Source organism: Corapipo altera, unplaced genomic scaffold (genome assembly GCF_003945725.1).
Source record: "Corapipo altera isolate COAL_440 unplaced genomic scaffold, ASM394572v1 180, whole genome shotgun sequence".
NCBI lineage: Eukaryota > Metazoa > Chordata > Aves > Passeriformes > Pipridae > Corapipo > Corapipo altera.
In genome coordinates, this window is record NW_020884915.1 from 1,173,871 (window position 1) to 1,197,806 (window position 23,936).

General features: G+C 43.3%; 1 long non-coding RNA gene across 1 annotated transcript; it reads right to left on the minus strand.

Moving 5' to 3' along the window:
• Positions 1 to 20,384: 20,384 nt before the first annotated feature.
• On the minus strand, positions 20,385 to 21,976 carry LOC113952747. Its single transcript, XR_003529647.1, has 3 exons — positions 21,957 to 21,976; positions 21,688 to 21,835; positions 20,385 to 20,518 (listed from the first exon to the last, which is right to left on the minus strand). It is a non-coding gene; the product is annotated as an uncharacterized LOC113952747 (long non-coding RNA).
• Between the last annotated feature and the right edge of the window lie 1,960 nt (positions 21,977 to 23,936).

The following is a 23,936-nucleotide window of genomic DNA, read 5'->3' on the forward strand; positions in this document are numbered from 1 at the left end:
CCCCCCCTTTCCCTTTCCCTCCCCTCCTTTTTCCTTTCTAAATTTTATTTTCTTTTTTTTTTTTTCTGGCTCAAACCCTCTTTACCAGGTGGCCTTGCTAATTCCGTGTATTCCTGCTCTCCTGGCTCCAGGATGTGCCTCCAGGAATGGTGTGTTTAACATTTACCTATTGGGCTTCCAGAGTAGTTTTCCATTTCAGCTGAGTTTGTGTGGGTCCATTTCTCCATTCCAGCAAGGAAAATCTCCATCTCATCCACCACCTTGTGAACATCTCTCGTCTTAGAACATGCCCAGCTGCTCACTTTGCAAAACTTTAACAGGAATTCCAAGGAAAACCAATCCTGGTGTTCACACTGCCCTGCTCTCCCTTGGTCATCTCATGTCCATGTATAACACGAGCAAAAACTTGTGTGTTTAGGGGTAAACTCCATTTATCAGGGACACACTTTACTGAGAAGGAGAGGAGCTCCTATGAGCTTCTTGCCTAGGACTGACAGAGTTACATAGGGAAGAAGGAGTTTCTTCTGGGTTTGAGGTTAGAGAGGCAAAGAACAACTTTTTTTTTCTGCTTCATGAACTAGCATTTGCCCAGAAGCAAATCTATGAGCTGGTTGTCTGTAGAGCAGGAAAAATCCTTTTGAAACTTGTGGGACAGAGAGGGATCAGAACCCCAGACTGGTTTGGGTTGGAAGGGACCTTAAATATCATTTAAGATAAGAAGCTGTACCTGCCCCATCCCTGGAAGTGTCCAAGCCCAGGTTGGACGGGGCTTGGAGCAAACTGAGATGGTGGAAGATGTTCCTGCCTGTGGCAGGGAGTGGAACTGGATGGGCTTTAAGGTCCCTTCCAACCCAAACCATGCTGTGATTCCATAATTCCATGATTTTAGCTGGCAGCATGAGCCCAACTGGCAGCATAGGCAAGGTGCTTTGGAACATTTCTTGCCCTGTCCCAGCTCTTTTTACTCTGCCTCAGCTCCTACTCTGTGTTCTAGATATTCACATTTGATTTCCTTTTGCACCCTGATGTAGTTATTTCCATGGATTTCAGAAACTTGCTGTAGGATGGAGCTCCCTGTCCTGGTTTTAAGGTGTTTGGACTTAAAGGAATATCAGATTTTTGAGGCCAGAGCTTCTGGTGTGTTCTGGTTTGGAATGGTCTTCAAGCAAAGTGTCCTAGAAGGATCTGCATGGATCTTTCCTCTGCTATCCCAAACAGAGCCATCTTTCCATAGGGAGCTGGGCCCTAAAAACAAGGAGCATGTCCACATGGCCGTCAAGGTCCTTTCCATAAATAAATCCAGTGGAGCTGGAAAGCTGGGCTGCCTGGAGACCTGAGTTATAGCTGTAGGACAGGTGTTGATGGAACCTCAAACAGGAGTTTGCCTGGCTTCTAAAAATGGAGCAGAAATTGTTTATGATGAACATATTAAATTTATAGGAGATTTTTCAAATCTTATAAAAAACAAACCAATGAAGAAGCAATACTCTTTCTTTAAACTATTTTCTCTGGTATTTAGGTTGTTTGTTCCATGCAAATAGTTTTTGCACCAGTTTGTTTTCACTGTTGATGAAAAGCAGCATCTCTGAGGCTTTTACCCTGTCAGCATCATGGAAATTCGTGGGATTTTCCAGGCCTTTCCAGCTGGAAAAGAAAGTGAGAGTGACTTCTCTGCAGAGAGATCTGTTTTCTGCCTGTATTTGATTTGTTATTGCTTGTCTTCAGCAGCATTTTCAAGCTGGAAGTGGCATAATCATTCCCTAACAAAAGCAGTTTGGATGCAATCCGTGTTTGCTTTTTAATAGGGAGCTCGTTTATCTTTATTAATCACAGGTTCTCTGAATCCTGCCCTCTGTTCCTTTCACAGGCAGGACTGATGGATTGATTGCTTCTTCCCTAAGGGAGAATTCCAGAGAGTCAGGTCTTCCCTGAAGCAAGAAACTTCCACAGATTATCTTGGCATTGGCCTGAGGAGTTTGTCCTCTCTGTGTCCTGAATTCCCGTCTCTGATGCCAATTAAACCACAAAACCAGTACCTTGAATTTAGTTTTGATAAACCAGACTCCTTCTGATGTGTGGCACCCATTTTTCCCTTTTTTCCTTCATCTTACACATCTTCCCAGTCATCTGCTGCACCAGGAGGCTGTTCCCTTTAATAAGGCATGAATTCTGCAGCAACAAAGGGAAGAGGATATTTTCCCAGTGGAATTCCATATCTCTTTAGAGGACCTTCTCAGACTTTTTGTTATTCTATTATTCACTTTCTTACTACAATAGATACTTCACTTTTTGATTCCTTTCCCATCCAAAGATCCCTCTCTGTCATCCAGATATCCCATTCTTCTTTCTCAGTGTTCCCATCTCAGCTGCTTTCCACTGAGGTTCCTGTTGTAGTGATCCATTTTAGTTTTTGCATAACATATTCCCGTTTTAAATTTAGTTTCTGTGCTTTGATACTCTGTCAGTGCTGTGCCAACACATCTTCTTCCTGGGGAATCATGTGTTGGAGAAAGAGATGGAATATGGGTATTCCTTAAAGTTTGTTTGGGAAAAAGTTTCAGAAGTGTGTGTGTATCTCTTTGGAATTCAGAGCCAGACCCTAAATCTGTCACATTTGTAATTTCCCATTACTCTGGTAATTTGCTGTTACAATTCCAAGGAATCCCTGGGATTTGGGTAGTCCTTCCTTTCCATAGGCAGTCACAGCCCAAAGATCTTGTTCTTAAAGTTTCCAGTTGTTTTCCAGATACTTGCAACTTCACCTTCCCAGTTCCTAAAAGGGTGTTCAAAGCAGTATTTTTGGGAATCCCTTATCTTTTGTTGAGTTGCTCAGCGCTGTGAGGGCTTAGCTGAGCCCTTTCTCCCACCTTGGGTTCCCAGGACATCCCAATGTCACTTGGTCCTAGCTCAGGTAAGAGCTCCAGGAGGGTGAAGTTAATTGATTATCCTGCTGTGGAAAGCTGGAAAAAGGTGACAGTATTCAAGGAAAGATCACAAAGTGTGTCCTCATCGCTGTCTGATGTGGCTTCAGGGTTTTCCTTCCATTCCTGAATTTAATGAGTCATTTCACCCAACTTCCCTGATCCTCTTCTTCGATAAATACCGGCCTAAATCCTGCACTAATGGAGGCTGAAGGAGGGTCTTTTCCCAGTGGAATTTTATGATACTGAAGCCCAGAGACATGGTGAGATGGGCAGAATTCCCTGCTCACCCAGCATAAGGTGCAGTGGGAAATACAACATTTTGGTGTCTCAGAGTCCATTCCTAACTTAGTGTTCTTCCCAATGAATGTGGCATTCTTAGGAGTCATAAACAGGAAAATCCTGAAAATTTGGGCCCTATGCCTTGCAATGACATGGAAATAGTGCTTTTGATTCTTTCAGAAACGAGTGTGCAAATTGTTGGAAAGCATCCCAGGGGAGGCTAATGGCTACCTCATGGATTGTGCCATGGATCTGGATTCCAGACAGAAACTCTCCCCTGACTGTGGTCCTTGGGCAGCAAAAACAAAGCAAAATTCCATGGTATGTTTACATTGTGAGTCTGTTTGTTACAAGATCATATTTAAAATACATTTTATAGTAAAGCTGCAAAAAAAATGCCTTTTTTTTTTTGATGGTGTTGTATGTGGTTTTGCTCATCAGATTTTGGAAAACCATGGAAGCAAAGGAGCTGCACAGCCTTGCCCCAGATGTGTTGCTGGAGAGTCTGTAAGTGTGTGAACCTGCTTTCTGGGACAGAACTATTAGATCCATTAAAGTTAATAAACGCCACAATGCCATTGCTCAGGAGTAAAGCATGTAAATAAAAACAAAGGCAGATTGATTTAGCATTTCAGCAGAGCACAAATTAATATCTTTGGAGCAGCAGCTGGAAAATATATGGGTTGGCAACACATTTTTCAAATTCCCCCTAAAAAGCAGAGTTTAGGAAGTAATTAAAGCAAACAGTAACATACAACTTATCTACCCCATTTTTAATTGCCCTTGATTTACTGGATCATAACAAAATGTCTAGGAATCTCCTTCTGTCTCTTATTTTTCCCTCTAATTGGATACTTCCTTTCCAACGAGTAGCCTGAAGATACTGCTCCCTACAGAGCCAAAATGAGGAGAGGTGGGGGGAGATACTGAATGTTTATAGCAAAATCTGGGATTTGATGGAATTCATGGCAAAGTTTCCATTGAATGCTGTCAGGAGTCAGCTATGACTGGAAAGACATTGGCTGTGTCAACTTATTTCTGCTCATCTTTAAAAATAAAAGGAAAACCAGATCCAGGGCTGACTGTAGGAATATGGGAACCAGCGTGGCCACTTTGTGGAGAACATCTGTGGGGTTAAAACCCCAAAACCCAAAGAACATCTTGGGATTAAAACCTGGCATATTAAATCAGTTTTGTTGCATTCCAAAGCTACAGTGACATCAGACTTTGTAAAATTCTTCTGTCAGTGACCACCTCATTTTAGAATCTCACGACTGAGTACAAATATCATCGTCCCAAATAATAATATAATAAAATAACACCATTTCTATTTTCAGTCAGATCAGCCTGACGTGTTTTTTCCTATGGCCTAATAATGACCTTGAGATAAAAGCCAGATAATTGGAGGAGGTAAAATTCACCTCTTCCAGAACATTTATCTATGGAAGTTTGGGATTATTGGATGACCTGTTTTACTCACTATTAAATGCTCTTCAGCAACAGCTGTAGGAAACAAGGAAAACGCCAGCTTAGCTCAGTGAGAGCTGGAAGCTCACAACTAAAGATCTTTTCTACTTTGAATGTTCTGTGCTTTCAATGTAGAAACTCAAGGTTGGATTACAAAAACCTGGAGCCCTTGTAGGGCTTCTCACTAGACTTTTCCTAAATTAGTTTCATGTTGTCAAGATGAGATGAAAAATGCTTTGCTCAAAGCAAATTTTAAAATTTGTTTCTGATTTTAAATATGTTTCTGTATAGATTTAATTGTGGTCTCTTTACAGTCAGTGAAGAGTCTTCATAGTCAGTTATTCATGGCCAGTAACAGATAATACAGTAATACTTCAGTAAATTTGGTAAGAGTTCTAACAGTAAATTATCTTCCTTCTTAAAATAATAAGAAGCTGATACTGAGAGTCTAGTTAGAAGTATTACTATGAGTTCTTTGAACTGAGACAACGTGACATAAAGAAATGCAGGCTTGAGTTTAAAGTTGCCAACTAAAAGGTAAATTTTTCTTCTATCCTCAAAATCTTTTAACGTTAATGGTAAAACAAAATAAGGTATATAAATATGATGCTAAAATTGTCTTTATTTTCTGTGGGTGTATTTTAACTTCATATACAAAACCAATTTCATAACTCAGTCATGGTCCTTGTACAGATCACACTGAACAGTTCCTTTTAATGTCCAGATTTGTTAGGTGTCCCCTAGTCCTTGGGGAAAAAATATTTGTGATGTTGCTAGTGAAACTGTGATTTAAAATAAACTCTGAGGAAAAGACTTTGTTGAGATTGTTTTTAGTGACATGAAATTTTGGCATTTCAGGGACACTTCAGTCATATCCTGGGCTTCTAGAAATGGAGAGTTGGCAGAAGAGCAGCACTGCTTTCCTGTTTGGATCCTGGAGGTGTCCTTGTTCCCACCTGGATCCTTGCAACACCCCTCCTCTGGTCTGGTTTGTTGTGCTCAACATGCACCAAATGGCTCTGGTAGCACTCAGTGCACAATTAGCATCATTTTTACACTTGAAAAAAATGCTTCTGCTCTTAAGGTAGCTCAGAATGTGTTTGAAAAGGAAAAGAAAAGGTTGATTTAATGTTTTGGAACTAATTAAGTTGATCTGGCCTTAGGCCTTGTCTTCACCTGGTCCTGGGCCAGAGGTCACGTTGATGTCAGAGGTTTTCCTGGACACATTCCCTGGCACTCTTGGAAAATGCTTCTTTTACAGGGCCACAGGCAGAAACAGGAGGAGACAAATATTTTGTTTTTTTAAGTGGCTGCTCAGTTTTGCAGCTGAGAAGGCCAATAAAAATCCCCTTGAAGCTTATATTGAAATCCAGAAAAATCTGTTTAAAAAGGCTTGGACTCGTCATCCAACATCCTTTTATTGGCTTGTCGTAAATAATTCCATCTATATTTTTGCCAGTCTATAGGATTATATAACTTTTAGGCTCTAAGACAACATAGTTTTGCTATTTGGATGCAACACATCAGCTTTTGGGCAGAGTTCAACCCAAAAAAAGACACAACAACATTTGGGTTCTCCTGTTCCCAGAGCAGCCAGGAGCCACTTCAAATTGATTTAGTAGCTCCAAAAGTGGACAAAACTAGTGACAGGCTTTTAAAGGTTAATTTTGGGCTTCATCAGACTGCAAAGTCTTCAGGCAAAGGACTTTTGGATTCCCATGTTATATGTGGAGTTGTGGCATTTGCATTGGAACCAAGAAACTCAAATTTTGGTCCCTGTTAAGCCTGTGAGCCTCTTGCAGCTAAAACTATTAGGCTGAATAATGCATTTGACTTCTTAGACTCACTTTCCAAGTCCTTTGATGCCAGCAGACCCCCTTGCTAAACACAGTAAAGGAAGCTTTTCGATAGGGTCAGTAGTTTCCAACAGGTTTCTTTTGGCCTGTATTACCATGTCTCGGTCGTGTCTTGCTTGAATCTGGGCTGGAATATGATAAAAACAAGAACCAGCTGGAGTTTTTTGTGGTCCTTGTAGGTTTTGTGCCATGTTCTTTTAAATTCTCCTCCTTTTAGAACAAGCATTACTTGGATTTTTTTTTTTTTCAAATTTGATGGTACATAACTCACAGGGCCGCTCACAGTTGGCTGGCGAAGTCACATTGGTGTTTGATTTTGATGTGATTTTTGTGTCAGTTTCCCATTGTTCCTGAGAATAAGGAGTTTCATCATGGCTAGGCTTCGCCAACGAAGATTTAGGAAGGGCTCTACCCGCATTTGCTGCGAAGGCCAATACGAGATAGACAAGTCCAGTTGCAAAAGGCACAGCAGAAAGGCTCCTTAGGTGGTATCGACAAGGCACGATTCTTTCTGCGTTGTCTTTTCTCCTCGAGAGTGACCCTGTGTGTGTTCTCAAAGGAGACAGCAGCGTTATAGATGGTGTGTCTCCAGACCTCCTGATTTGAGGCCAGAGTAGACCAGTTATGGTGATCAATATGGCCAAGGCTGAGCTGTTGTTTCAGGGAGTCCTTGTATCTTTTCTTTGTGGCTCCTCTCTTGTGGCAGCTGGTGGCAAGTTCACCATAAAGCACGATCTTAGGGAGGCGGTGGTACTTCATCCTGGAGACGTGTCCTGCCCAATGCAACTGCGTTCTCAGTAACATGGCCTCAATACTTGTGACTGCTCCTAGTTCAAGAACAGATGTATTGGTCACATAATCTGACCAGTGGATGTTAAGGATTGTTCGGAGGCAGCGTTGATGGAAGCGTTCTGGGAGTCGCAGGTGGTGGCAGTAGATGACCCATGATTCAGATCCGTATAAGAGAGTAGACAGCACAATGGCTCTGTAAACACTGATCTTTGTACTTTTCTTCAAGTGTTTATTTTGCCAGACTCTTTTATGGATAGTTTGCTAAAGTGAAGGCTTTTAGTAGTGCTATTTTTTTTAAATAGATATAATTTATTTTGCGATCTGCCAGAATCAGAAGGGTTTTGTGGCAGAATCAGAAGGCTGGGGCAGGTGAATATTCCTTTAAAGCAGATTTGTGTCAAATCTGCAGCAGAACCACAGAATTATTTTTGTATGAATTGTATAAATATGAATTTTTGTTTTATTGATATAAAATATATAATCTTTATATTTCCTAATGCTGTGGTTTGTACACAGAGTAAGAAGAGCAATGCTTTATTTACATGTACATAGTTAAAAAAGGCACCTGGTCTGTTTTTAATTCAGGTTAAAATTATATAATTATTATTTTTTTGTATTTTGTAAATTGTTCCTTACAAAAGCAGAAGCAATAAAGACCACTTTGGCTACATCATGAAATTGTCTGGGTGTGTTATTCCAGTAATGATTTCTGAAGACACTGAGGTATAAAGGCAAATTAAATCTTTGAGGACAATAAATATATTATTCTATCATTTTATATTATACATATATATTTATATAACATATATATATATATAAAAATATCTGTTATATAAGATTGTTGTTCTAGATTTAATTGCTTTAGATTATGGTACTGGTATTTGCTTAACTATTTATTTGATGGTAATTCCACATCCATTTGATATCTTGACTGCTATCTCTTGATATCTTGAGGTTTAAAGGCAGTCTGGATCTGCCAGGCCACAAAGACAAGACTTATAGAACTTATATGTTGAAATTAATATATTTAAATTTATTTTTTATTTATTTAAAATATTATAATTTATTGAATATATTTAAAAATTGTGATGTTTATGTCTAAATTAGTTGCTTAAAACCTCAGCAGCTCTCCTGGGAACTTAATGTGATATCATCTATTTCCACATTAATAGTCACACGTTAATAATTCTGCTCTTGCCTTGTTTACTGGCAGTAATTATCAAATTAAGAGTTACACCTTGGCATTTTCTCACACATCAAACTTCCATTCAGGATGCCTGGATATCCACCCAAAACTCTGCACAGTGCTCTGAGAAGGAGCTTCCAGTGCTGCATCCAAACAGCTGTTTGACCAAAGCGACTTGTCCTGAAAACGAAACTCCACAAGTATAATTTGGACACCAGCAATTGGGATCCTCTTCTCCTGGATTTCCCAGTGGGGACAAGTGGCTTGCCTAGGGAGCCATTGGCTTCCCCACCTCCAGGGGCATCAGGACCCAGCCGTTCCTCTCTTGTTCCAAATTCTTCTCAAGGAAGCAAGAAAAACATTGGCCATCTTGTTTGCTTTTTAAATACACATAAAAAGGAGAAAAAAAAAACCAGGAGGGCAATAGAATCACAGAATCGTTAAGGTTGGAAAAGCCCTCTCAGACCATTCAGTCCCATCCCAGCATTGCCAAGGCCACCACTAACCCGTGTCCCCAAGTGCCACATCCACACAGCTTTTAAATCCCTCCAGGGAGGGGACTCCACTACTGCCCTGGGCAGCTGTGCCAGGGCTGGACAACCCTTTCCATGAAGGAATTTTCCCAATATCCAACCTGAATCTCCCCTTGTGCAACTTAAAGCTGTTTCTTCCTGTCACAGAATCCCAGACTGGTTTTGGCTGGAAGGGACCTTAAAACTCGTCCAGTCCCACCTCCTGCCATGGGCAGGGACACCTTCCACTAAGCCCAGGTTGCTCCAAGCCCTGTCCAGCCTGGCCTTGGACACTTCCAGGGATGGGGCAGCCACAGCTTCTCTGGGCAACCTGTACCAGGGCCTCACCACCCTCCCAGCCACAAATACCTTCCCAATATCCCATCTCATCCTACCCTCTGGCAGTGGGAAGCCATTCCCCATGTCCTGTCCCTCCATCCCTTGTCCACAGTCCCTCTCCAGCCTTCTTGCAAGCCTGGAGCATGCTGTGTTTCATTCTTGTCTCTGATATTCTAAATTATGTTTCTGACCCTGACCTTCCAAGCACAGCAACACCTTACCTGGTGCTCACCAGCCCTGTGGGATGAGTGATCAATACAATATCAACATGCACATGTTCCATCCATGTGGCTCTGCTTTAGCACTCAAGATAGATCAGATTAGCTCCCCAAGTCCTCACTTTATTGCCATTTTCTTTGTAGAACCAGGTGGGGTGATATTTGTGTGTGATTATAGTGTTGTTACTGCAACAATCTCAAAATCACTGCGTGATATTTGCTTGCAACACAGGGTGTCATTCATGAGTTATACATAAATGGCAGCTTTACATATTTAAAAGGAACATGGACTGCTTCATATCTGAAGTATGTTTCCCAGGGGAGAACACCACCATTTGATCTATTTTTGATTAAAATGTAAAAATTAAAAATTAAATCAAATGGTAGTCGAATTCCTTGGGGAAAACATACTTCAGTTATGAAGTATTCCCTGTAGTAACCTTGAGAATCTTACAGCTGTATTGTCTCATCTGTAGGTGGTCCTTTTATGTCTCACATAATTAAAATGAATTGCTGTTAGAGAACCCCTACTACTGCATACAGATTTATGAACCTTGAGGCACCTCCATTCACAGACAAACAGGGAGAGCAAAAGCTCCCTGTGCAGATGCACTGAGGCTGGGCAGGTGCTGGGAATGGAGGTGTTTACTGGGGAGTGATCCCCACCCCTGCCTTGGAAGGGTAAATAAGGACTGTGGTGTGAAAGCAGGATGCATTCCCAGTAAAGAATGGGGTCTAGGGAAAGGGAATGTGTAGAATCACAGAATCATTAAGGTTGGAAAAGCCCTCCCAGCCCATCGAGTCCAACCTGTGCCTGATCCCACCTCATCCCCACCAGCCCAGAGCACTGTGTCACATCCAAGTTGTTCCTTGAACATCTCCAGGGATGGGGACTCCACCACCTCCTTGGGCAGCCCCTTCCCTTTCCAGGAAGAAATTCCTCTTCATGTCCAACCTGAACCTCTCCTGGCACAGCTTGAGGCCATTTCCTCTCATCCTGTCCCTTGTTCCCTGGCAGCAGAGCCCGAACCCCCCCCCCAGCTCCCCCCTCCTGTCAGGGAGTTGCAGAGAGTGAGAAGGTCCCCCCTGAGCCTCCTTTTCTCCAGGCTGAGCCCCCCAGCTCCCTCAGCTACTCCTGGTGCTCCAGGCCCTTCCCCAGCTCCATTCCCTTCCCTGGACATGCTCCAGCCCCTCAATGTCCTTGTCATGAGGGCCCAGAACTGGACACAGCACTCAAGGTGCCTGTGATGGCACAGGGGACAGTCCCTGTCCTGGTCCTGCTGCCACACCAGACCTGGTACAGCCCAACTGCTGCATGTTGTGGAACTTGGTGGATCAAATATTCCAGGAACATTTGCTATGCTAAGCAATGGCTAATATGTCGCCAGAACCAGATTGTGAAATTGGATTTACAAGGAAAATGTGCTCTACAAAATCCAATGCAACTTATTTCTAGCAAGCTGCTTTATCAGGCTGCCTCGGAATATGGGAATGTATATTTGATAAGATTAGAGAATAGGGGGGATCAGAAAAAATAAGACTGTAGACTTTGCATTCCCATTTTCACATAGCTGAAGGACAAACATGTCATTTATTTTGTGTTTGGTTTTGATTCTTGTAGTCCTCTTAATGTATCCACAGCAGTGGCTTGTGACTGTTGCATCCTGCTCAGGTTGTGATTAAAACTTTCTAACATACATTTGGATAAAAAAGAAGTGGATAGAAGTGAAATGCTTGGATTTATAGAGAAAACAATTCTAATAATGAAAATATCAAGTCTAAAAGTTCCATAGTGCCCTGTAGAAACATTTTGTAATAAGCAGCAGGAGTGTTCAAATAATGTAATGCTTAAAAGAAAATGTCTCTGATCTTTGAGTTTCTTTAGAGAGGGGAGTTTTAATGTATAATCAGACTAAAATCCTCCTGTAATTGCACAGTGAGAGGCCTGTGAAGTTTTGGAAAGGCTGCAGATGGGATACAGACTTACAGAATCAAGAAGATGTTTCCTAATCTATGGAGCCAAAAGTGTGAAATCAGCCCAAGGTTTTCTCACATGTGTGTTCCACATGGGATTCTTTCCAACTGTGTTGCCACCCAGTGCTGGCCACTGGTGGTTCCAAAGAGGCCCCATGGTCACTTTAATTAAGGATTAATTTGTCTGTATCAGAACATTAATACCCAGTTCACGTTATACTTTCTTCCCCTTTCCACTTGTTCCAGGTCTGCAGGTGCTCAAGAGTCTGTCCAGCTCCTTGGGAAGCTCTTCCCTCTCAAACCATGCTATTAACATTTACCTTTTAATTATAGAGAAGCTCAGACTGGTTTGGGTTGGAAGTAACCTTAAGGATCATCTTGTCCCACCGCTACCATGAGCAGGGACACCTTCCACTAGCCCAGGTTGCTCCAAGCCCCATCCAACCTGGCCTTGGACACTTCCAGGGATGGGGCGGCCACAGCTTGAATCCAGAATTATGACATGTGAACACACTTCTCCCTGTGTCCCCTAAGCTAGGCTTGTCCATGCCCTGGGAATAACAAGGCACAAGTTCAGTGGAATGCAAGTATTCCATTACAACCTCCCAGCAGGGCAGAGCACAGCTAAAATCCTTCCTGTGCCTCCTAGATCCCACCAAAAGGCTCCTTCTGCTTCCAAACACCAGCCTTCACCCATACCACCCTCATCTTCACACTCACAGGAGAGGAGTCAGGAATCCATCTCCAACGCCTCAGCGCTCACTGCACCAACAGTTCTGGCTCCAACACTCCACTGGATGCTGGTTTCTTTAAGTCTGGAAAAAAAAAATCCTTTAAATAAAAGAAAGTTCTCTGAATTCAAGACCTCCAGCTGGAAAATCCCAGTAAGTGACAGATGTTTCAGTCCCTGACTCAGTAGCTCACCAAGGAAAGAGTTTGTGGTGCTTTTAAAATGTCAGTTCCTGCGCAAAGCCAAGAAGGAAACAAGTGCAGAGTAATTTTAAAAAGAGTTTGTAAGAAAAGGGAAATAGCTGGTTTGAGTTATTTGGCAAAGAGAGGCTATTTCTTTAAGATTAGGTAGTTTAAGGTAGTTAGGAAATAACATTCAGAGTTTTCTGTCTGTTTTTATGGCCAGGGTTACCTCAGTTGTACTGAGCATCATGTAGAAGTTGTTCCAATTCTGTTAAAAGCTGAGTCACAAAATCCTGCTCTTTACAAAACTGACACTTTCTCAGTCTCTCTGTGCAGCAAATCCCTTTCCCAGGCAAGAGGCTGTGGCAGCTATTTTACAAATAGGACCAAAACATTTTCTCTCCCATTTCTCAACCAAAACACTTCTCTCTGTGTTGAAAAGCTGAGAGGTGGTTTGGTTATAGTGCCAGCCCTTATGGCAAGGATTTTGGGGTTCTTATTGTTCCTGTTTGGGATAAGGGAATGCCTCTAGAGTAGCCTTTGGCATAAGGACCTGATACCTTTGGTGGAATCGTCCTGAGCCCTTGGTGCCCACTGAGGGTCATGTCTGCACTTAGAATAGAATCATGAATGGTTTGGGTTGGAAGAGACATTAAAACTCATCCAGTCCCACTCCCTGCCATGGGCAGGGACACCTTCCACTAGCCCAGGTTGCTCCAAGCCCCATCCAACCTTCCAGGGATGGGGCAGCCACAGCTTCTGTGATGAAAATTCCTCCTTGGTGTAGGGGTGGGAAAATGCTGCTCCTGGCAATAGGCAGTTGGCTTTAAATAAAGCTCTGCTGGGTGAGAGATGCTTATTTTGAAACAAGCAGAACAATGAGTTCATATGATGGCGATTGTTCAGGGCACTGCCACAAAGCCGGTACTAAGGTGGAAAGGAATCAATATTTCCATGGTTTTATGCTGAAAATAGAAAATGTCTGTTTTTACCATCACTACATGTTCAGTAATTCAGGTGTAGCAATGTCTAAACCTGCAGGGAAAGCCAGACAGCAAAAGTTCTGTGGAATGTATGGCCTCAAGCTGAAGAAAGGAAGATTTAGATAGGACATTAGCAAGACCTTCTTCCCTGTGAGGGTGGTGAGGCCCTGGCACAGATTGCCCAGAGAAGCTGTGGCTGCCCCAGCCCTGGAAGCTTGGACAGGGCTTGGAGCAATCTGGTCTAGTGGAAGGTGTCCCTGCCCATGGCAGGAAGTAGAATGAATTTTAAGGTCCTTTCCAAACCAAATGAACCCGTTATTCAATGAATTTCAGATTAACTAAAGAAAAAGGATCAGCTTGGAGCTCCCCCTCTGGTGTGATTTGGACTGACTCAAACACAGAGCTTGGTATAACTTTTGTAAAATAACATTGCCAGGTAAAGTGAGCTCTGTGGTTTTCCAGGTTTTGAAGAGTAGATGATTCAACAGCAGGATGAATAAATAATGAAGGAAAGTGAGATTATAAATTGTACTTCCTCATTTGAAAGGACTTGTCTCTTGATTCATCATTATAAATGTGTTACAAACTTCGGGTCATTTACAAAATAATAGAACACTTTAAGATTACCCTTAGCTTTATGTAAATGTAATTTTAATATTCTATCTTCATTAATTATCTAATCTTGGGAGCAAATAAACTCCTGACACAATTCTGTAGCTATTTTGCCAGCAGGATTTCCTTTGAAGTTGACGGCAGTTGTAAGAGGAAGTGGATGACAGGACTGAGCCTCACCGGCACTTTTAGAAGAGAAACTTAAACAGTAGCTGAAAATCCAGACTTCCTATGGGCACAGAGCTATTCCTGAACTGCCACATATTCATTAGTGCCAGAAAAGAGGTGGCATTTTATTCCCACTGCTCCCATTCCAGGGGTACGAGAAGGGTTTCTTCCCACCCCCACACAGTCCTGCATTCCCTGCTTTGCTCTCAGTGCAGTGCCCAGTCCTGAATAGAGACCCAGTGGGGTTCGGGGGGCTGGAGTTGGACCTGGTGTATCTCTATAGTTCTACTTTCTTTCTATAGCAGGTTTAGACTTCAAATAATTTTGGGAGGCAGGCGTAGGTAAGGCCACGCTCTGTGGAGCAGCGTGAGCAGGTAAGCATCATACACAAATGTCACAGAATCATGGAATGGTTTGGGTTGGAAGGGACTTTAATGATCACCTCATTCCACCCCCTGCCATCGACAGGGACACCTTCCACTAGACCAGGTTGCTCCAAGCCGCATCCGACCTGGCATTGAAGCCAGCTCACAACCCAGAGCCAGTGAAGCCTGTGCAGGCTCCCACTTGTATCCCCACTCAGTGTCCCATTCCTGTGTCAATACGGGCAAATTAGCCTGGATGTTTTCTACCTTATTTTTAATTTCACCAGCTATATGCATATAAATGATCATATTAAAAAGAATTCATTAATAAGTCATATTTAGTTTCTTTAGAGCAAAACCAGTCCATCAGATAGAAAAGCACCAGGTTCAAAATCACCATCCGGAGCCCAACCAGCAGCAGGGCTGATAATGGTCCCCTCAGAGCTCATCAGCTGAGACAACAGATTTCCAAGTGTGAGCACTGGCATTGCAGAACCCCAGGGCTATTCATTACATTTCCCACTTCCCCGTCTGCTCTCTGCAAGGTAGGGATGTGTATTCCAGGCTATCACTGTCATTAATAATCTGATCCATGTCTTTCGATTATTTTAGTAATTACTCCACATAAAAAGACTACTGAGTATGATTACAAATATGGCTTTGTTTTGATTGTCTGCTTTGGTGGTGAATACCAGCTGCCTGAAATTCCTTGACTTTGTTTAATAATATAAATAATGTTCGCTGTGGTTTCTGACTGCCTTGCACTGACCCCAGGGGTATAAACTTAATAACACAACACTCTAATAAACTCATCTGCAAACTGTTCAAAGTTCAGAAATTAAACCTTATTTGCATACAAAAAACACATCAAAAGAACATTAAGGGCCAAATTCTGTTCTTTTGAAGATCTGCAGGCACCACTTGCAAACTGCTGCTGCTGTGCCCATGGCCAGGAGAGCAGGATGGACCCACAGCTTGGCCCATCACCTGCCATAATCAGGGGTTTCTTGGGGGCTGGCAGGGCTGGGCAGGGGCTCCCCAGAGCTATCTGGCCCCCAAATTCCTTGCTGCTGCCTGTATTGAGGCCAGGAATATCTGTGGTGCAGGTGCTGCATTATCACCTCCTTTCTCTGTTTTTCCATCCCCAACACCAATTTGACCATTCCTGACTGGGAAAATACACGCACCTGCAGTAAGAAAATAGCATTATATATGGAATATCCCATGAGTGACCATACAGCTGGCCCAGAGCTGGTTGGAATGACCACTCCCCTCTGGAGTCTCCAGGAGCAGACAGTGACCAGCAGGTCACCCTGCCCCGCGCCCACCAACCACGAGGCACCACAGGGCTCCTGTGATCCTGGGAATATCCTGGCTGGAGGACATGCAGGGTGGATCATCAGGCAGATAGGTGCTCAGGCTGATCTCCCGACGCCAGGCTGGTGGCACACAGTGAGTAACTCATCACTGCCACCACAGGAAGGAGCTCCAGCACTGCTCGTGGAGCAGCGCTCCGTGCTCCCTCAGAGCTGCACATACAGCTCTATTTGCTCTGCTCTGATTTCCTTCTCCTGAGCATCACCTCTCCACAGCTCAAATACTGCCAAGGCTCAGGGTCTTGGAGAAAGCTGAGCTCCATCCTCTCCTCACACTAGCAAAGGGAAACTCTGGGATGCAGCTCAGGCAGAGGGGGAGGAACCTTGGCTGGTATGAACCTTGTTCCTGCTGGAAACCAGCCCTGCCTGGTGCTGGCAAAGCTGCTTACAGGTATCTCACCGTATCTCGCTTCCAGGAGTGGATGATTTGCAATTCTGAGTGAGTTCGAAGAAGACATAATGTTCTGTTTTATCTGCAGGGGAAGCACACAGCTTAACCTTTGCCAGCAGCAAAACTCTGGCTCAGGTATTGATCAGCCCTTTAGGAAATCAGTGAGGGCTCCTGACACCAGGATCCATTCACGCCTGTTGGGATGGCATTTGGATTGGACCTCAGTGAGCAACACCAGCTGAGAGGGAACACCAAACAGCCATGGGAGAGTGAGCAGAGGACCTGCTGGAGGAGAATCAGGTGATTCAGAATCAGAATGAATTCTGAATTCTAACCCCCACAGTTACTGGGCCACACCAGAAGGTCAGCTTCCTTTTCCCCACTGTGACTATCCAATGGCAAATATGACCATGGACACCCACCCCAGACAAAGCCAGGTGCCTCAAAAACAGTGATGCCCACCCTGACCGATCCCAGCACCAGCTCTGACAGGAGGACCTTCTCAGAAGTGCCGGAGTTTTGTTGGAAATTCACAGCAGTAACCACGTGGGGGGATAAATTAATAATTTGTGGGTGCTCAGAGGGGTCCCCCAGTGCTTCCTCCCTGCCATTACTCACAGTTTCATAGAGTCACAGAAGGGTTTGGCTTAGAAGGGGCCCTAAAGACCACCCAAGTGTCCCTTGGCTGCCTTCCAGTCACCTCCAGTTGTAGCCTGATGCCGTGAAGTGTAAAACACATTCAACAAAAAAAAAAAGGAATAAAAATACAGCAGAGAAGTGGTTTTTGTATAAAAATTAAATTTGAATAGAAGTATGTTCATAAAATACATAAGTGGAAACCATGGGGTGTTTTTAGCCCCAATGTGTTACAAAGAAAATTTTGGTTCCAGGACACCCCCAAAGGGGACAGACGTTTATTTAGGAAACTGAAAAAGCACAAATGCAAAGCAAATTTAAAAATCAATTCGTTAAACCAAGGTTTCTCACTTTTTGATTTAAATCATGATTAAAAGCAGTTACTTGGCTGATTTCAATCAATCCACACCGTCTGTCTCAGCTGATCTCGAGCAGTTAAATAAGAACAGAGAAAATCATCGATAACCCATCTGTGTCACAGATGAGGAGAAACCCCAAGGGAACTGTTGCTCCCTGTTTCTCATGTGGTGGCCCCTGGATTTTTGAGGAGTGCCACAAGCCCAGAGGAAGCCACAAAAAAGAGTTTGTACCTGCAGCTCTGTGACAGGAGGCAGAAGTAGGGAGGGCTCACACAGTCAGGGTGTGTAACATACGTATTTACTCTCCCTAAACAGAGCATAAAACATCCCTAAGTGACACTGGCGCAGTTAAGTTTCACAAAAATTAGTTTTCCTGAGGGTACTATCCCTGCTTTGGGAAAATTTGCACAGGAATAAGGGCCAGCGATGGGGACAATGCACCTGCAGACAGCAAAAAAAACAGGAGGTCAGACATCGTGGAATAATTTAGGAAAAGTCCTCTATGATCATTGAGTCCAACCATCCACCCAGCACTGCCAAGATGACAAACAGAGCAGGGAAAAACTGCACCAGGGAGAGGAGGAAGAGCAGAAAAGCCCAGGGAAGTGACTGGGTGCCGGGGCGAGCGCTGGGCTCAGCCAGAGCTGTCGCGCCCGTCACGGAGCTGTTTCCCATGTTTGGGCAAATTCCCTTTAGGCTGCAGTTCCCCAGTTGTCTAATTGTCCTTGATGTATGTTCTCTCCCCCAGGAATGCCATCCAGACCTAGTAGCTCCAGATGTCTGAATATTATGCAGGAAGCTGGTAAACAAATTCCTCCTATTTTTCCTGCTAGCAATTAGTAACGTAGGAAGAACACATTGCTGAGCAGGCGAGGAACCCAGCACACATATTTCATATGCATTTAGAGCCACTTAACGCCTCTGGAAGGGTGAGGAACACTGAATACCGTAAATCTGTTCCATCACCTCTTGTTGCTACAAAAAAGTAAAAATAAGGAAAAAAAAGCAAATGTTGAAATAAGAGTTAAAATTGGGACAAATTAGTGATTTCAACAGCTTACAGAGTAACCATCAAACACTCAGGTGACAGAGCAGTTCTACCACCTCCCCTCAAGCAGCTCTTTTAAATTATTTCAACTTTTTACCCCAACTTCAGCTTTGGAGGACGTACCTGCCTGCTTCCTGTACTTCCCCTCTCCGTTAATTTCTTTGCCTGTTCCAGCAATCCTGCCCTAGGAGGGATGGCTTAGGTGGCTTCAGGAGTCTTTGCCAGTATTAATTGTTATGATTTTAGAGCCCCACAGGGTGAAGACTTTGAAAAGGAGAATTTGTTCCTAAGATTGGGAGGAAAATGAAAAAATCCAGCACGGTGGCCGTGCAAAACTCCAGCACGGAGACAGTGTTGGGAACACTGGGAAGAGAATTAAAGGTTTCCAGCTCAGGGGGTGAAAGGACAGCGTTCATGGAAAACACAAGCCACAGATCCACATGCCGGATTTTACCAGCTGTGGAAGTTTGGGAGCAACTGAATAAATTTTGCTGTGACAAAGATCTTTATCTGGTCTGGCTGCCCCAAAGTGATCTGTGCCATGGCACTTTCTGGAGGAATTATGCTTGTCTCTGTTAGGACTAAACAGAGAGCTCTTCTTGGCTAAAAACACAACTGTAGCATATTCCTAAATAAACAGCTGCCCCAGACTGAGTTAACCATGTTTTAGGCTTTTTTTCAGTCTCATGAAATATGTATTGCCCCAAGTCATGGGAAAATCTAGGAGACAGAGGCAGCTCCTATTTTGCACCTTCAGAGTGTTTGGCATATTTTTGTCCTTGTAACTGTGAAGAAAGTCTCCTTTCTGATGCATTTTGGCATTGCCCTGCGCAAGCAGTGAGCCCCAACCACTGCTACAGATCACATGCTAAATTGAAGGCAAGTAGGAGGTGGTGCCACAATAAATGGCTTTACTGATCTCTTCATGGTGGTTTATCAACACTCTACAGGCATCCCAAGCCCCTGGACAGGGTTATGAACAGTCAAGGCTCTCAGCCACAGCCCTCCACACGCAGCACAAAGGTGAGCACTGCACTTTTCAAAGCATCTTTTGATCCCATTTTATATCTCTCCCCTAAATAAATGGGTTGGTGAGGCCTTAAATGGCCTGCAGTGTTACAGACTGTCCATGTTTCCCTTGGTCAGTGCTGGGAGCCAGGCAGAAAGGGTTTGGTGCCACCTCTGCTTAGGGAAAGGGTGTAGGAAACCCGACCCAGGGCTTTTCAAGCCTTCTCAAATGAAGGTTTAAAATAGCCCCAGCAACCTGGTGAGTGACCTCAGTAGCTTAACAAGTCCTCTCAAACCAAGAACTAAGAGAGGAGCATGAGAATGAAGCTACTGAGCAAAATGTCTGCATTGAGCACTGCACAGGTGATGCTCAGAACCCACTCAGTGCCCTCAAACACCAGCTCTGCAGAGGTTATTTAGAGATCCCTTTGCAACTCATTATCCTTCGGCAAAAATAAACTGCAAACATGCAAAACAAGTGTCCATTTGCTGTTTTCATCATCTCTCCTTCCTTTGGCTCAGGTGTGTGTGGAGCATATACCTGTTGGAGGACTAAGATCATTCCTGCTCCTTACTGCGATGAAGGAATTAAATACAAAATCTTCTGTAGGAAGCAATTGTGAAGTGTGGAAGTTTCTAGTCAGGCAAATAAATTGGATTTAAGTATATTACAGTCATAATCTTTTTCTGCCTCTCTCCAGACAGCCTTTGTACATGGAGAAATGAGAATGTATTCTCAGACAAATCTTGACCTGAGGGAGAAGGCTGCGGGAATCTGGATTTTCAATAACATAAGACAATAAAGCTCAGACTTCTAACCTGCCGCAATATGGTAAAAGTATAAAGAGCTTAGCAACTAATAAAAGAAAAGGGTCTTCCAACTCATATTTGAAGATCTAGACCCCCAAAAGGACACTTCATAAAGATCATAATGGGTTAGTCAGTATCTAACAGATACCATGTACCTTGTTGACCAATTGTCTGACAGTTGTCTTCTGCAGGCCTGGATATTAATAAGCCTTGTGTTGATTTCCTTGGGGTATTTTGTCTTCGTAATTGTACATCTACTTGTTGTGACACTGCAGCTTGCTATATATTTATTTAATGTGATTCCTATAGCAAAAAAAAAAAAAAAAAAAAAAAAAACAGTGGATGTATGGCATTGTTTCCCTCAGATGAGATGCACACACTGCAAATTTCCTCTCCCTCCGAGCTGCGGCGAATCAAAGCTGTGCCAGGGAAAGGGAGAGCTCCCGGTCTTGGGGCAAAGAGGAAATCCAGATGTGTTTTCCCCTTAGGTGTGAATATGTCTTACTCCTTGCATTACACAGGGAATATAAAGGGATTCAATTATCGCCGCATTTTGATTTCTAATAATAACAAAAACTCCTTCTAGAAGGGATTCCATTAAATAATGTTTTGACAGATAATGCTGGTGTAAAGTAGCTGTCAGTCACACAGCGAGATCAAGGGGAAACAGATGCACGAGGCAGATCACAGAGAGGCTTATAGAGTGAAAATGAAGCCTGTTCCAAACTCCTCTCACTAACAAAACAAAGGCTGCCTGTGGCCTGATCCTGCTCTCAACCATGTTCTGTGCAGCTACTGAGCAAAATGCAAATATTTAGAGATTGCCTGCGAGAGATAAATTGTAGTTTTCCATAGATTCTCAAATACAGGAATATTTAAAGAACTCTGTGTTTGCACCTCCCTCGGTCGTACCAGATGTGGCCTCACCACTATAACACCACAAGACAGGGGGAGGAGTGGTGGTTGTTGGGTCCTTGGCCAAACTACCCCTCTTCCCTGCACCTGTCCCACTCCAGTTCCTGGCCAAGACACTGCCCCTGGCTTTCAGAGAGGCTGCTCATACTGATGCAAGTCTGAAAACACCAGGTTTACCCAAATACCACCTTTACTTGTCCCTGGGAACAAAGCTCAGCCCCCATTTGCTGCTTGGCCCATCCCTTCCATGGTCTGGAGAATCTGTAGCTAAAGGGGAACTTCCTTCCTTTGTCCCACCTTCATCATCATCATGGAATCACAGACTGGTTTGGGTTGGGAGGGACCTTAAAGACCACCCAGTTCCACCCCCTGCCATGGGCAGGGACACCTTCCACTCTCCCAGGTTGCTCCAAACCCCGTCCAACCTGGCCTCAAACAACTGCACTACATTCCCCTTAAAGTTTATCCTGTGATGAAATATTTTCCTTTTTCTCCAAGTTCCCCACAAAATCGCACGCAGATGCTTTGTCACAACCCTCTGTCTTCCACTAACTCACCCTGGCTGTGCTGATCCCAGTTCCCAGCCAAAACAAGCCCCTCAGGGCAATTCCTGCTGCTGTTGCCCATCTCCTGGGGTCTCCATGTTGTGCCTCCAACACAGGATCAACAGAGATAAATGGAACAACAGAGTGGAGGGAACCTGTGCTGGAAAAGACAGAGTATAAAAATTAAGAACATATTGATTTGTAGCAACACCTAAAGTCACACTAGACTGTGAAGTGAGCAGATGCCTAATGAAGAGGGGTCTGTTGTAACATTTCCATACCTGATTCTGGCATATCCTGGGATAAGATAAATCATGAGAAATGAGAGGAATACCAGAGATGTGTTTCAAGGCACTTGCTTAGGGGGCAGATTGAATTACAACTAATTATAATATTTAAAAATAAATCTCCAAACTTTCCATATGAGCTCTGAAAGAGCTCATTGAAAACTATTAACTATAAACTATGTTCACAAGTTACTCAGTTTTTAAAAAATAGACTTGATTTTTTCTATTGCTAAAATTATCCTGGAGCTTGAGCACAAAGTTTAAATATGGGATTAAGAAAGGAAATACACACACAGAAGGGTCACTGCTTTATTCCCTGACAACTCATGAGTCAGGAACAGGAAATCCAAGCTCCCTCTCCCAAATCACCTCCCCCACCCAAGGGTGCTGTTCCAGAGTGGTGATGAGGCCAACTCAGATCACAAGCAACCATGTGACACCCAGGAGATTCCTTAACCTGCTCTAGAGGAATGTTATCTTCAGCTAAAGTGTTTTAACTTAAAATTTTCAGGTTTTGGATAAAATTTCAGTTGGAGAGAAAAAAAACAAACCTGAAAATAGCAAAAGTTTCTAGAAGGAAGAAATGAAGCGCCAAGGGATCTGCTCCACCACCTCCATATTCCTCCAGCACCTTCCCACCAGTGATATGGGTAAAAATACAAATATTTATAGAAGACAATTGGCCCACGTGATAAGGGGTGCTGTGCTCATGGGAAAGTGCTGGAAATTATGGGGTAAGGCAAAGGAATAATCTATCTGGATAATCCCGACAAAAACTGCTTCGGGACTGTGCAACAGCAAAGAAAAATGGGAAATGCTTCTTTTTAAATGGATTATTCATCTAGAGTAGTCTATAGCTCAAAGCATTGTGAGTGCTTGAGGTAGGGTCAATAAACCTGTGTTTTTAAGATAAATTTTAATAAAATGCTTTCCTTTAAGCATTCAGGATTAGTGACAGGAGGATGCTCTGCTCCTGGATCCTCAGCATTGGACAGCACATGGCCTTGGGCACCAGTGAGCTGCTTATTCATTTGTCTTTTTTTAAACACTCAGACAGAGTTACAAGATAAGACACAAGTGTAACTAAACTTAACAAGCATCTAATTTTATCCTTTGTTTTGCCTGGTAAACATCAGCTTACAAAGTCAGAGCAGAGAGCTGCAGCTACACTTGGGAATGAAAAAATATAATTATTTACTACAAAACATACTGGATTTTAGTGATTTTGAGGTGACTTTATGAAACTGGCTGAAAAGTTCCCCCCCTCCCCCTTTACCTGAAGTTCATTAACTAAATAAATTTCCATAAATGCATTTCTCTAAACAAAACAACAAATGGGTTTTACTTTCCCCCCAAAACTCATTTGGACTCAGGAGCTCCCAAGCAGACCTCATTCCGTGGGAATCAGGGCTGAACACACACAGGTTTTTGAGCAGAATTATGCCAAACACTAATTTTAATGCCCCAAATGTACTGAAAATGAACAAAATTCTGCACAAAAATTTCACTTGTGGAGCCCAAGGTATGATCAAACCTCCTGCGACTGAACTAGACAGAACATGGGGAAAACGTCCCATCCCTGGCAATGTCCAAGGCCAGATTGGATGGGATTTGGAGCAACCTGGTCTAGTGGAAGGTGTCCCTGCCCCTGGTAAGGGGTGGGACTGGGTGAGCTTTAAGGTCCCTTCCAACCCACACCAACCTGGGATTCTATAAAAACCTTGATCACTTCAAAACCACCAGCAAGTTCATTCAAAGCAGAACTGCTAGAATTTGGTGTGCCGTGATTCTGGGAATGCTCCTGGCTGGAGCACAGGCACAGACAAACACAAGCCTGTGCCTCAATACTTGATTTGTCATTTATTATGTTATTATCACTTTATTTATCACATATTTTAGGCATTGCACTGCAGCACTGGCTCCTGCAGGCTGCCCATCATTTCTGACTGTGTTTCATTGACCTACAACTTTTAC